Raw genomic sequence first — 13993 nt, 5'->3', positions numbered from 1 at the left:
AGCTAGTTTTTCCAGTAGTCACGAATGAATGTGAGAGTTGGACTATAAAGAAAGCTGAGCATGAAAGAATTGATGCTTTTGAACTATGGTATTGGAGAAGACTCTTGAGAGTCCCTTGGACTGCAAGGAGATCCAACCAGTACATCCTAAAGGCAATCAGTCCTGAATATTCACTGGAAGGACTGATACTGAAGCTGAAACTTCAATATTTTGGCCACCTGATGTGAAGAACTGACTCATTGGAAAATACCCTGATGCTGGGAAAGATTGAAGGCGAGAGAAGAAGGGGACGACAGAGGATGAGATGGCTGGATGGCATCACCGACTGAATGGACATGAGTTTGAGAAAGCTCCAGGAATTGGTGATAGACAGGGAAGCCTGGCGTGCTGCAGTCCATGGGGTCCCAAAGCGTCAGACACGACTGAGTAACTGATCTGAACTGAACTGAACTGCCATAAAAAGGAAAGCATTTGAGTCCGTTCTAATGAGATGGATGAACCTAGAACCTATTATACTGAGTGAAGTTAGTCAGAAAGAGAAATATCGTATTCTAATGCATATATACAGAATCTAGAAAAATGATACTGAAAAATTTATTTACAGGGCAGCAATGGAGAAACAAAGAGAATAGACTTATGGACATGGGGAGAGGTGAGGAGAGGGTGAGATGTACAGAAAGAGTAACATGGAAACTTATATTACCATATGTAAAATAGATAGCCAACAGGAATTTGCTGTATGGCTCAGGAAACTCTAACAAGGGCTCTGTATCAACCTAGAGGGGTGGGATGGGGACGTAGGTTTAAAAGGGAGGGGACATATATATACCTACGGCTGATTCATGTTTAGGTTTGACAGACAACAAAATTCTGTAAAGCAATTATTGTTCAATTAAAAAATTAATTTTTTAAATAAATAAAGATACAAATGTTCCCAGATATCAAAAGAAGTGCTTAAAAAACAAAGATAACATATAAATAGAGAAAGACAGTAAATACAACATAATACACAAAGCACTGACAAACAGCACACAGAATATACTGCATGTACACTCTACAAAGTTGACTTAATGAAGGGTTACTTACACAATTCGCTATCCATCTGAAAGAAAATACCAACCTGTCTTAAACTCATTCCTTTGAAAACAAGAGAGGAGGCCCAATGACCAGCATGCAGGAAGTTTCCTGGGAAGAGGTCATAGGAGAAACACCTGGAAGTAAGTGAAGGAAGCTGAGGTGAGAATGGGGAGAAACTGGTTCAATGAGGGTGCAGGGAGAGCCTCAGGTAATGCTCATGGAGCTCCAGAGCTGGGATTGTCCCTAAAGGAGTTGTCCAGAGTTGTCCCTAATGGAGGCGAGTTTGCTTGGAGACTATATCCCTGCCTCACTCAGTTAGCTCTCAGAGGATGCCTCTTAGACAGAGTGTAACCTTGGCCAACGGCAATTCCCAGAAAGGAATGCAGCTGTAAGCAACCAGCCTGTGTAGGTGGAAAACATGTAGCTCGGTGGGGAAGAGAAGGTCTGTCAGAGAGTACTGTAACATCCACAACATCATATGGCAATAAAAATCCATTAACAGGCCACAATGAGGATAAATCTTGCAAATACAGCAACAGGTTAAAAAGTATATAAGCAACATGATTATATTTACATAAGTTAGTTAGTCCAGTTGCTCAGTCGTGTCCAACTCTTTGCCACCCCATGAACCGCAGTACCCTAGGCCTCCCCGTCCATCACCAACTCCCAGAGTTCACCCAAACTCATGTCCATTGAGTCGGTGATACCATCCAACCATCTCATCCTCTGTCGTCCCCTTTCCTCCTACCCTCAATCTTTCCCAGCATTAGGGTCTTTTCAAATGAGTCAGCTCTTCGCATCCGGTGGCCAAAGTTTTGCAGATTCAGCTTCAGCATCAGTCCTTCCAATGAATGCTGCTAAGTCGCTTCAGTCGTGTCCGACCCTGTGCGACCCCATAGATGGCAGCCCATCAGGCTCCCCTATCCCTGGGACTCTCAAGGCAAGAACACTGGAGTGGCTTGCCATTTCCTTCTCCAATGCAGGAAAGCGAAAAGTAAAGTGAAGTTGCTCAGTCATGTCTGACTCTTAGTGACCCATGGACTGCAGCCTACCAGGCTCCTCCGTCCATGGGAATTTCCAGGCAAGAGTAATGGAGTGTGTTGCCATTGCCTTCTCCATTCCAATGAATACTCAGGACTGATTTCCTTTAGGATGGACTGGTTGGATATCCTTGCAGTCCAAGGGACTCTCAAGAGTCTTCTCCAACACTACAGTTCAAAAGCATCAATTCTTCAGCTCTCAGCCTTCTTTATAGTCCAACTTTCACATCCATACATGACCAATGGAAAAACCATAGCCTTGATTAGACGGACCTTTGTTAACAAAGTAATGTCTCTGCTTTTCAATATGCTGTCTAGGTTGGGCATAACTTTCCTTCCAAAGAGTAAGTGTCTTTTAATTCATGGCTGCAATCACCATCTGGAGTGATTCTGGAGCCCCCCAAAATAAAGTCTGACACTATTTCCCCATCTATTTGCCATGAAGTGATGGGACCAGATGACATGATTTTAGTTTTCCCAATGCTGAGCTTTAAGTCAACTTTTTCACTCTCCTGTTTCACCTTCATCAAGAGGCTCTTTAGTTCTTCATTTTCTGCCATAAGGGTGGTGTCATCTGCATATCTGACGTTATTGATATTTCTCCCGGCAATCTTGATTCCAGCCTGTGCTTCCTCCAGCCCAGCATTTCTCATGATGTACTCTGCATAGAAGTTAAATAAGCAGGGTGAAAACATACAGCCTTGATGTACTCCTTTTCCTATTTGGAACCAGTCTGTTGTTCCATGTCCAGTTCTAACGGTTGCTTCCTGACCTGTATACAGGTTTCTCAAGAGGCAGGTTACGTGATCTGATATTCCCATCTCTTTCAGAATTTTCCACAGTTTGTTGTGATCCACACAGTCAAAGGTTTTGGCATAGTCAATAAAGCAGAAGTATATGTTTTCTGGAACTCTCTTGCTTTTTCCATGATCCAGTGGAAGTTGGCAATTTGATCTCTGGTTCCTCTGCCTTTTCTAAATCCAGCTTGAACATGTGGAAGTTGACAGTTCACATACTGTTGAAGCCTGGCTTGGAGAATTTTGAGCATTACTTTACTAGCATGTGAGATGAGTGCCACTGTGCAGTAGTTTGAGCATTCTTTGGCATTGCCTTTCTTTGGGATTGGAAAACTGACCTTTTCCAGTCCTGTGGCCACTGCTGAGTTTTCCAGATTTGCTAGCATATTGAGTGCAGCACTTTCACAGCGTCATATTCCAGGATTTGGAATAGCTCAACTGGAATTCCATCACCTCCACTAGCTTTGTTTGTAGTGATGCTTTCTAAGGCCCACTTGACTTCCCATTCCAGGATATCTGGCTCTAGGTGAGTGATCACACCATCGCGGTTATCTGGGTCGTGAAGATCTTTTTTGTATAATTCTTCTGTGTATTCTTGCCACCTCTTCTTAATATTTTCTGCTTCTGTTAGGTACATACCATTTCTGTCCTTCATTGTGCTCATCTTTGTGTGAAATGTTCCCTTAGTATTTCTAATTTTCTTGAAGTGATCTCTAGTCTTTCCCATTCATAACAAACTAACTTCTCCCAAATTAACCAACAGATACAATAAATCACAATAAAGTTAACAATATCTTATTTTCTAATTAGATTGAATGACTTAAAAATTAATTTGGAATGTAAGACCTAAAACTGTAAAACTTTTAAAACACAGGGCAAAAGTTGTAAAATATTTTATGTGGCAATGATTTCTTGCATATGACACCAGAGGTATAGACAACAAAATAAAAAACAAATCATGAACATTAAAAAACTTTGAGCATCAAAAGACTCTATGCACAGAGTAAAAGAGCAACCCACAGAAGCTGGGAGGGGGGAGTAGATCTGCAAATCACAAATTTGATAGGGATTAAAACCCAAAATACATAGAGAACTAAAACTCAATGACAATAAAACATATAACACAATTCGAAAACGAGCAAAGGATCTGACTGGATATTACTCCAAAGAAGGTACATGAGTGGCCTATAAGCACATTTAAGAGTTGTACCATAAAGAAGGCTGAGTGCTAAAGAAATGATGCTTCTGAACTGTGGTGTTGGAGAAGACTCTTGAGAGCCCCTTGGACAGCAAGGAGATCAAACCAGTCAATCCTAAAGAAAATGAACCCTGAATATTCACTGGAAGGACTAATGCTGAAGCTGAAGTTCCAGGACTTGGGCCATCTGATGCGAAGAGCCAACTCACTGAAAAAGACCTTGGTGCTGAAAAAGACTGAAGGCATGAGAAGGAGATGACAGAGGATGAGGTGGTTGGATGGAATCACCCACTCAATGGACGCGAGTTTGAGCGAGCTCCAGGAGACGGTGAGGAATAGAGAAGCCTGGCATGCTGCAGTCCATGGGGTCTCAGCTGAACATGACTGAGTGACTGAACAACAAGCCCATGGAAAGATGCTCAACATTAATAATCATAGGGTACTAAAAACCTAAACTACAGTGAGCTACCAACTCACCCAAATGGCTACTATCGAAAAAAAACAAAAACAGAACAGTAAGTGTGGTGAGGATGGTGAGAAAGTGGAATCCTTGCACTCTGTTGGCAAAATGTAAAGCAGTAGAGCTGCTATTTAAAATAGTATGGCAGTTCCCCCAAAAATCAAAAGTTAAAAACAGAATTATTATACATCAGCCATTCCACTTCCGGAATCATACCCTAAAGGACTGAAAGCAGAGTCTCAAAGAAGTATCTGTACATTCATGTTCACAGTAGCATCATTCACAATAGCTAAAACATGGAAGCAATCGTGACCATCAAAAGAATAAGTCAACAAAACATGGTACACGTATACATACAATGGAATATTATTCAGTCTTAAAAAGGAAGGGAATCATTAAGGTAATTCATTCACGCGACACCATGAATGAATCCCGAGGACATTATGCTAAGCAAAATAAGCCAATCACAAAAAAGACAAATACTCAATGATTCTACTTTTATGAAGTACTAAGAGTAGGCAAAATGAGATTCAGAAAATACAATGGTGTTTGCTGGGTGCTAGGGTACAGGAGATGGGAATGGGGGATTACTGTTTAATGCGTATGGAGTTTCAGTTTTACAAGATGAAATGAGTTATGATATGGATGCTGGCAGTCCTACAAAAGAGTTAAAGTCGTAAATTTAATGTGTATTTAACCATAATAAATGGAGATGGAAATGGCAACCCACTCCAGTATTCTTGCCTGGAGAATCCCATGGACAGAGGAGCCTAGCGGACTACAGTCCATGGGGTTGCAAAGAGTTGGACACAACTAAGTGACTAACACACACCATAATAAAAAAATAATTCTTTAATGGACAGAAAATAAAGTATGGGATAAGCAAAAAAAAAAAATATGGAAAAATAAGCAAAACAACAACACAAATTCTGGAAATAAAGAGTAAGGATTAGCCCCATCTAATTATTAAACCAATTATAAAATTGCAATAATTAAAATATACACTGTAAATGAAAAAGCATATAGGTCAATGGACCAGAAAAACAAGTGCAAGTATAGACCTAAATCTACAAAGAAACTTAGTATATATTAAAGTTGATACTTCAAATTAGTAAAATATAAATGGTTCAGGTAGATTATTCAATAAATAGCAATGGGATATGTGACAATTGAGTAATCAACTGAAAAAAATTAACTGGAGCCATAATTTGTACTTCATTCAAAATAAATTTCAGATGCATCAAAAAATCCAATGCAATGTTTTGGTATTGGGGAAAAAAAAGGAAGTTAGATTTTTTAATGTCTATGTAGAAAAATTCTTTAAAATAAGAACTCAAACCAGGAGTCATCAAGGGAACAAAACTGATATAACTACTTTTTTTTTTTTTTTTAAAGAAAACACAATAAAGAAACATCTAAGAAAATAAACTGGAAAAAAGTATCTGCAATTCACATTGCAGAAAAAGAACTACTTTCTAGCCTATGAAAACTCCTATAAATAAATAGAACAACAAGAGCCTAAAGAAAATGGGCAAAGGATACATGACAGAAAACAAATAGATTTTAAACACTGAAAAAATATATTCTATATATAAAATAGATAACTGATAAGAACCTATCATATAGCACAGGGAATTCTACTCAATACTCTGTAATGAGGTATACAGGAACAGAATCTAAAAAAAGAGTAGATCTACATATATATATATAAATGATTCAGTTTGCTGTGTAGCAGAAACTAACACAATAGTATAAAACCACTATACTCCAATAAAAATTATATATATATATGTATATGTGTGTGTATATATATATATATACACTTAACCTCTCTTATAAGAGAAATGCAAAATTATGTTGTAATATACAAGATGATAAATACTGACACCAGTATCTATACATAGAAAGAAGACTACCTCCGAGGAAAGGAACTAACTGTCTGGATATACAACAGAGTGGGAACAACACCTTTTTCTTTTCTTTGATCAAATAATAAGATGAGCTACTTACATCTTTTATACATTCTATATTTTTATCATTAACACAAAGTATCTACATAACACCAACTTAACTTTTAATTCTGTGTTTTCTTTCATAGAGAAATAATACTTCTATTTTCAAATAAGTAGAAATAATCATCTGAGGTACACAGCATCAGGATATGGTTTTTGTAGTATTGTAGACAGAATCCTTACTTAAGGAACTTAAAAAACTATAATTATTGCAATCAAATTCTACGTAATGAAAAGTCTTTTTCTACAATAAGGTAGAGAACTAAACAAGACCAAATTCACCAAATCTGACACATGATGCAACGTAGCAACACGTGGGACTCCAGGATAAAATTACAAGGAACATGGGTTTTCAGAAGCCAGAAGATGGCGGTATTACCTCATTGATGCCTTACTGGTACCTACATCTAAGCACTCAACTTCTTGTTATCATGAGATCCGTTCTTCCTTTTCCCTCTGTCTCTCTTCCACTGCCCTTCTGCACTCCCGCATATGTCATATATCTACCTAGCCTTCTACCCTTCACCCAAGATATGAAACTGAAATAAACATTAGAGGAAAAGGAAGATAAAAGAAATTTCTGAATTTATAAGAATACTATTTTTAAGTGAATATATTTAAAATGTATAAGGTTTCTTTTGTTTTAAAACTCAAAGTATAAATAATCGACAACATTCTATATGCTTAGATGGACAATACAATGATTCACAATTTTTAAAGACTATAATTCATTTGTAGCTATTATAAAATACTGGCTTTATTCCCATGTTGTACAATATATCCTTGTAGCTTATTTCTTTTACACCTAGCAGTTGCCACCTCTTAATCCTCTAACCCTATTTTACCCCCTCTCTTCCCTCTCCCTACAGGTAACCACTAGTTCGTTCTCTATATCTGAGTCTGGTTCTTTTTATTATATTCACTAGTTTAATATTATTATTCATCACGAGTTAGAGTCCACATATAAGTAATAACATACAGTAATTATTTTTCTCTAACTTATTTCACTAAGTATAACACCCTCCAAGCTATCCATGTTGCTGCAAATGCAAATTTTCATTTTTTTTCTGGTTGAGTAGTATTTCACTGAAGAGAGAATAGTCTTAAACGGTATACGTTATGTATACCACATCTTCTTTACCCACTCATCTGGTGACGGACACTTAGACTGCTTCCATATCTCAGCTATTGTAATAATACTCCTATTAAAACTGGGGTGTGTGCATCTTTTCTAATTAGTGGTTTCCATTTTCTTTGGATGTACACACAGGAACAGAATTGCTGGTAACTCTATTTATCTATTTAGTTTTCTGGAGAACCTCTATACTGTTTTCTCTAGTGGCTGCACCAATTTACATTCCCACTAACAGTGAGTGCACTTTTCTCCACATTTTCAGCAACATTTGCTATTTGTGGTCTTTTGATGATACCATTTATGACAAGTGTGAGATGATACCTCATTTAATTTGCACTTCTCTGACAATTAGCAATGCTGAACATCTTTTGTGCCTATTGACCACCTATATGTCTTCTTTGGGAAAAAAATGTCTATTCAGATCATCTGCCTATTTTTTAAAAAATATTTATGTGCATGAGCTGTTTATATATTTTGGGTATTATCTGTCATATCATTTGCAAATATTTTCTCCCATTTACTAGGCTTTTTCTTTTGTTGATGGTTTCATTTGCTCTGCAAAAGCTTTTCTAAGTTTAATTAGGTCCTTTATTTTTACTTCTGTTTCCTTTGTCTTAGGAGACAGATCCAAAAAATATGTTGCTACAATTTGTGTCAAAGAGTGTTCTGCCTGTTTTCTTCTAGGAGTTTTATGGTTTCCAGGTTTACATTTAGGTCTTTAATCCATTTTTTAAGCTTGTGTATATGCTGTGAAAAAATGTTCTAATGTCATTCTTTTATTGTACATGTAGTTATCCATAAGATTCATTTGCTAAATATGAAAACAAAAGTTTACATCCGTTCTCTTCTGAATCTACACTAAAATGAAGCTAAAGAACTAAAAAAAGACAAACCCATCAAAACACAAATACGTATGTATCATGAAAGGAGACATTAGCTGATGAGGGACCTACATAAAGCTTACTGAAGCTAGACAGAGGAAAGGTGAAGCTGGCTTGGTAAAACAGAACAAGCCAAACATGTGCATGTGAGCATGGATGAGGGTATGACACCAATAAGCTGCAAACACAACAGAAAGGCTTGAAAACTGGGATATCTGAAGGTAGGGGTCTGGCTCATGGCTGAAAACAGAAACACTGGTTGAAAAGTTGAATAAAAACAGTCTTCAGGGGACTTCCCTGGTGGTCCAGTGGCTAAGACTCCATGCTCCTAATGCAGGGCGCCAGGGGTTCAATCCCTGGTCAGGGAAATAGATCTCACATGCCACAGCTAAAGATCCTGTGTGTTGCAACCAACATTCAGCACAGCCAAATAAATACATTTTTAAAAAAGGAAACAGTTTTCACTCAGAAGCCTTACCATGTATGTAGCCAGGAAATTGCCTCTCCTGCACCCCAACAAGAGACAAGTGATTTACCTTAAGACAGTTAACCAGACAAGATGTAGAAATGAGGTACACACAGGGGTGGTATGTCACAGCATACCACGAAGAGATTAAAGATTTGTTAGACCCCAACCCAAATCAGCTTCCAGAACACAAGCCAATCAACCAGGAGACTAGGAGATTCCTCCCCAGGAAACCTGACCCAAAAGAAAAGCCCTTCAATCATTCAGTCACCCTGTCTTAAGACTTGCAGTTAACAACTCCCCTCAAACGGAGTTTTTACTGCCTCTCTCTTTAATCGGAACAGATGGCCAAAGTTTACTGAACAACTGAGGAAAGTCTAACATGAAATCAAGGGACCAAATTAACAAAACAGAAGAAATGAAAGATGAGAGAAAAGAAAGGAAGGGGAGAAGGAGGAAAAGTAATGAAACGGTAGGAAATTCCCCACAAACTAGAACAAAAACCTTTTCAATGTAGAAAAAAAAAAAGTCAGAGCACCAATCTAGAATGTCCAACTTAAAGGGAATTTCAGAAAAAGAAAAGAGGAAAGAAATTATACTCCCCAAATGACATACTTGTTTCTGCCAACGTAGTGAGCTATAAACTACACCTTCACAAACATCTAGAGATGCTGGCTAAAGTAAAACAAATGTTCCCGCAAATGCTGAGCTCACCAAAAAAAGCAGTTTTCGGCTGCCATGGAGGATTTTTATCAACACAAATAATCAAAACTTTTGACTTTCAATGGTGTTAAAATTAAGGTGACAAGAGACAAGGCCTTGGGAATCACATCTGAAGAGCTGGAACACCAAAGGCACACGCAGCAAAAGAAAAAACAGACAAACAGAACTTCACAAAAAAACTAAATTTTGTGCATCAAAAGATCCAATCCACAAAGTAAAAAAGCACCCCCACAGAACAGGAGCAAATATCTGCAAATCGCACATACAGCAAGGGATCAATATCCAAAATATACAAAATACTGCACAAAATTTAACATAATTCAACCACCAGAAGAAATCCAAACAACACTATTCCAAAGTGGGCAAAGACTTGAATAGATTTTCCTCTGAGATGTACAAACGGCCAACAAGCACACAAAAAGATACTCAATGTCACAAATCAATAGAAAAAGGCAAAATAAAAGCATAGTGAGGTTCTACCTCACATCCATTAGAATGGCTTCTCTCAAAACAAGAAGTGCTAGCAAGAATGTACAAAAATTGAGACTCTTGTGCACTTCCCATGGGAATATAAAATAGTCCAACTAGTGAGGCATTTAAACAGTATGGAAGCTCCTGAAAAAAGCCAAAGTAGAATTACCATGTGATCAGTAAATTCCACTTCCGGGTATATACTCAAAAAACTGAAAGCAGGGTCTAGTTTTTTATTTCTGTACAAGAGATATTTGTATAGTCACGTTCACAGCAGCCTTATTTACAACAGCTAAAATTTGGAAATAACCCAAGTATCCATCAACAGATGAATGGGATAAGCAAAATATGATACATGCATACATACACTGGGATATTATACAACTTAAGAGAAGAAGAAAATTATGATACTATAAAATGGATGAATCTTGAGGACACTATACTAAGTGAAAGAAGCCAATCACACAAATACTGTATGATCCTACTTCTATGATTTATATAACCACTTAGAGTAATCAAAATCATAGAGACAGAAAGCAGATGGTGGTTGTCAGGGGCTAGGGAAGGGGAGATATTATTTAATGGGTACAGAGTTTCAGATTTTAAGATGAAGACTGCTGTAGAAAGAAGCAAATACACTTAGTAACAGTGAATTGTATACTTTTAAATGGTTAAGATAGCAAACTTGATGTGTATTTGCCACAGTTTTTTTTTAAATGGGGGGAAAATGCAGGCAGAGAGAAAAGTGGATTATTTACAAACAAATGACAATCAGACTGCAGTAAACAGTCACTAGCAGTAAAAGTAAAAACATCATGAAGAAATATCTTTAAGGTGTTAAGGGAAAATGATAGAGAATAGAATAGAATCCTAAAATATTTTTCAAAAATAGGGGTGAAATAAAAAACATTTTCAGTGAGTTTATCTTCAATAGACATTCAATAAAGAGACATCCAAAGGATATACTTCAGGAAAATGGAAATAAGAAACCAAGAATGCAAAGGAAATTCAAGACAAATAAAAAAATAAGAAAGGTATGAAAAAAAAAAAATATATATATATAAAAGAATACCTCCAGAGAAAGTAACGGAATGAAAAAAAGACAATGTGACTCTATAAATAGACAAATGATCTTTATAATAATAGCATTATAAAGAATTAAAAGGATATAATGATTAAAGGTTCTTTTCAGCAGGAAGACACAAAACTTCTAAATTTGGATGTATTTTATAACACAGCTCACAAATATATAAGGCAAAAAAAAAGGGAACATTTATAAGGGGAAACTGAGAAATCTACAATTACAAAAGAGATTTTTTAACATACACCTCTCAGTAATGATGAGCCAAAGAGATAAAATAAGAAAGTCAGTGAAAGGATACACAAAACTTCATCAACACAATTAGGAAGTGTGCTCTAAGAGGTATATGTATTGCAAACTGCCCCCAAAATGGAAGAATACCCATTGTCTTCCAAAGAATTCTCCTCAAAACCTCATTTGATGAGGTCAGTATTACCTTTACACCAAAGCCAGAAAACAGGACCAATGTGTTAAACTATAGTAGAGTTTAACTTATGTACAGCAACAAAATCAATACAGAAAACCACAAAGATCAATAAATACTAGGAGAATTATAATGGTAACAACAGTCCAATAGTAGGAAAAATTAAATACTTAACAATAAACTGTAAGAAACATATAAAACTTGTATGAGAGAACTGAAAACATGTCTACACAAAGCCCACACGTGAACGTTCACAGCAACGCTGTAACAGCCCAAAACTGTAAAAAAAAAAAAAACACACGAAATGTCCACCAACTGATGAATGGATAAATAAAACGGCTTTAATCTATACAATAGAATGTATACTGTTTGGCAATAAATTGGAAATGAAGTACAGCATGTATAAACCTAGAAAATACTACCCTACGTGAAAGAAGGCAGTTCACAAAAAGCCACATTTTATATGTCTCCATTTATGTGAGATACTCAGAGTGGGCAAATCCAAGAAACATTAAAGTAAATTAGCAGTTGCCAAGGGCTAGAAGGGAGAAGGGAATGAGGAGCGACTGCTAATGGGTAGTTTCTCTTTGGGGGGATGGAAATGTTCTGGAATTAGGTGATGGTGATGGTTGCTCATATCTGTGAATATACCAAAAACCACTGAATCATATACTTTAAAAGGTGAATTTTATGGTATGTGAATTATAGTGCAATAAAGCTTTTAAAAAAAAAATTGAGGAAATTTTTCAATACTCCTAAAGAAGACCTGAACAGCAGAAAGACATAGCCTGTTCTTGAATAAGACAATTGAACATTACAGATATAAATTCTCCCTAATTTATAAATTCAACGTAATCCAAATAAAAATACTAACTAGCCATTTTACAGAGTTAGACAAGTTGCCAGGCAAAACTAACTAGGAAAGGACTGGAAAAGAAAAACTATGAAGGGAAAACAACCTTACCACACATTAATACACTATAAAGCCTCTGTAACTAAAACATTGTGGAACAAATGCACAAACAGGCCAGAGGACCAGTGGACAAAGTCCAGAATTAGACCTAAATACATATGAAAAATTAGTGTATGACAAAGGGGGCATGTCCAATCATTGTGTAAAGATGGACTTTTTTCAGATTTTTTAAAAATTGTGGTTAAAATACACATAACCTAGAATTTACTATCCCAACCATTTTTCAATTTAGAGTTCAGCAGCGTCAAGTACGTTCACACTGCAGTGCCAACCTCTAGACCACTTTTCATCTTGAAAAACTAAAACTACGTCATCATTATCTCCACATTAACATAAACAGTAACTAAACACTCACCATTCCCCCATCCCTTGACAAATACCATTCTACTTTGTCTCTATGATTTTGATTACTCTAAGTGCCTCATATAAGGGGAATCAAACAGTATTTGTCTTTTTGTGACTGGCTTATTTCACTTAGTACCATGTCCTCAGTCCATCCATGTTGCAGAACGTGTCAGAATGTTCTTCCTGTTAAAGGCTAAACAATATTCCACTGTGTGTATATGCCACGTTTTTCTAATCCTCTCAGTTGTCAATGGACAGGTGGGTAGCCTCCATCTTCTATGAACACGGGTGTGAACATAAGGAGACAAGTATCGCTGTGAGACTCTGCTCTAAATGCTTTTGAGTATATACCCAGAAGTGGAATTACTGGATCACATAGTAATTCTACTCTGAACTTCTGAGGAACTTCCATACTGTTTTCCACACTGGCTGTACCATTTCACATCACCCACGGTGCAAGAGTTTCAATTTCTCTACCAACCAAGGTTCCGATCTTCACCGATATTTGTTACTTTGTTTTTTGTTTTTTTGATAGGTGTTCATCCTAATAGGCGTGAGGTGTCTCTCACTGTGGTTTTGATTTGCATTTCCCTAATGATGAGTGGATGTTCAATATTTTTTCATGTGCTTTTTGGCCATCTGCATATTATCTTTGGAGAAATGTCTATTTAAGTCCTTTGCTCATTTCTGAATCAGGTTGTTTGGGTTCTGGTAGAAGTACCTGACATGTTCTAGATATTAATCCCTTTTGAGATACATGATTTGCAAATATTTTCTCCCATTCCGCAGGCCACCTTCTACTCTATTAATGGTGTCTTTTGATGCACAGTTTTTAATTCTGATGTAGTACAGTTTATCTATTTTTACTTTTGTTACCTGTGCTTGTTATCATGTCCAAGAAATCAATCCC

The 13993-nt window shown here is 36.8% G+C and overlaps 1 protein-coding gene across 9 annotated transcripts in view; it reads right to left on the bottom strand.

Annotated features, from left to right (window-relative positions):
• TFDP2 (transcription factor Dp-2) overlaps nt 1-13993 on the bottom strand; it is a 192919-nt gene that overhangs the window by 162634 nt on the left and 16292 nt on the right. For 7 of the 9 annotated variants that reach the window (XM_044946396.2, XM_025290717.3, XM_044946388.2 and 4 more), the window contains one exon: nt 1121-1211. The exons of the other annotated variants lie outside the window; for them this stretch is intronic. The gene's annotated coding sequence lies outside the window, so the exon portion shown is untranslated. The remainder of the gene's footprint in view (nt 1-1120; nt 1212-13993) is intronic. 9 annotated transcript variants of the gene reach the window in all.

Source organism: Bubalus bubalis, chromosome 1, assembly GCF_019923935.1.
Source record: "Bubalus bubalis isolate 160015118507 breed Murrah chromosome 1, NDDB_SH_1, whole genome shotgun sequence".
Classification (NCBI taxonomy): domain Eukaryota; kingdom Metazoa; phylum Chordata; class Mammalia; order Artiodactyla; family Bovidae; genus Bubalus; species Bubalus bubalis.
Note: the sequence above shows the minus strand (reverse complement) of the source record. Positions and strands in the feature narration are given on the sequence as shown.